Genomic DNA, 1,870 nt, shown 5'->3' with positions numbered 1-1,870 from the left:
TTTAATTATTTATTGGAATGTTAATTTTAACATATTGATAAAATGAGTATCTTTTATTTTCTTAGATGATATTAATGTTGATTTTCGTTAAAATAGTGATGGTAGTAATAGCCTTTTCGTATTTAAATATTTTTTTATTATTTGATTTTTGAGTTTGTACTTTAATAAAATTATAAGACTTTAATTGATATAATATTTTAAATTTGAATAATATTTTAAAATTTATATTATACTATAATTATATTTTAATAATTTATTTATATTTTATTTATTATAAAATAATTTTTTTGATTAAACTAATAGTTAAATCAATTAAACCAATAAACTAATCACTAAAATAGTTTGATAATCTTATTTTTTACATTAAATTAGCCATAAATTTAGTTAGGCCCATCTCATCATTTCTTGCTTTTTACATCATATTAGCAATAAATTTAGTTAGGCCCATCTCATCATTTCAAGAGCAAGATCTCCATACTCAGTGGCTTTTTAAGAGAAGTATAACATAGGGACAGCTAAAAAGAGGTTAGCTCAAACCTATAGACTTATGGCATTACATAACACTAGTATTCCTTCCTGACACAGAAAAACACTACTAGTAGCCTTTGAATTTTATTTTCAAGTATATATTTTTAGAGAGTATTACATATAAGTTGAGACTTAAGACTTCACAAATGATACATGAAAATTTAATTTAATTTTATTGTGATTAGATAAATCTGTTGAGGCTCTTAAATTTCAGGCCTACAAACCAGCAAATTTATTTTTAAACTCAGCCAAATCAACTCACCAATTGTCACTGTTGTTTTAATTAGAAATTTTTAATAATGATTAAGATATTTTGATAATTAATAATGATTATGATTTGTGATGGGTAGTATTTTTTATTTATATGAAAACTTGTTTATTAAACTGTGTTTGGTTATAAGAATAAGATAAAATAGGATATTAAGAACAAAATATAAATAATAAAAATATAAAAATTAATGTTTTTGTATTTTGTTTAGTGATAAACTCAATATAAAAAATAAATTATGAAAGTCTGATTGATAATTAATTTTTTTCATACAAAAGCTTTAGATAAAAAATATAATTATAAAAATTGATGCGAATAATAAAAAAATAAAAAAATAAAAAATAAGTTTATCTCTTGTCAGCATCTTTATGTCAAGAAAAATATAAAATACATTAGTTCAATATTTCTGGACATAATATCTGTGTCCATATTTTATTTACCAAACATAATTTTATATCTCTGTGTTCTTGTTTCTGTGTCCTGTACTTGTAAATAAAAGCAACCTTATTGTTATTACTTTTGATGATAGAATATTTTGTGTTTATTATTTATGTTCATTTTTATTTTTAGGAGTTATAAATTTTGATATTTGAACTTGTTTATAAATTTCTAACGATAAATTATAGATAAATTATTATGTAAAATTATAAAATTTTAAATTTTATTAATTTAAAAATATTAAATTTAAATATTATATGTTAAATTTTTAATAATTTTATTTATATTTAATTAAACTAATTCAATTACAATTTAATTTCAGTTGGACTATCAATTTATTAAACTAGTTATTCGACTAATTTATTAATTGGTTCGATTATCAAAACTTGTTTATATATACCCTTATACTTTTTAATTATCATATAGTTTTGAGATTTGTGATTAAAAAAAAATTATTATTTATTGAAATATGAGAATTATGATATATTGTATATTTAAAAATTTAAAAAATAAAAAAATAATTTTTGAAGCGTGAATTCACTATTTAAAAATTTAAATTTAAAAATAATAATTTGTGGTCTCTAAATTTACTTTTTAAAATTTTAAATTAAAATTTACAATTCAGAGACAAGTTCT

The sequence above is a fragment of the Arachis duranensis genome, chromosome 4 (assembly GCF_000817695.3).
Source record: "Arachis duranensis cultivar V14167 chromosome 4, aradu.V14167.gnm2.J7QH, whole genome shotgun sequence".
NCBI classification, from domain to species: Eukaryota; Viridiplantae; Streptophyta; class Magnoliopsida; order Fabales; family Fabaceae; genus Arachis; species Arachis duranensis.
Note: the sequence above shows the minus strand (reverse complement) of the source record.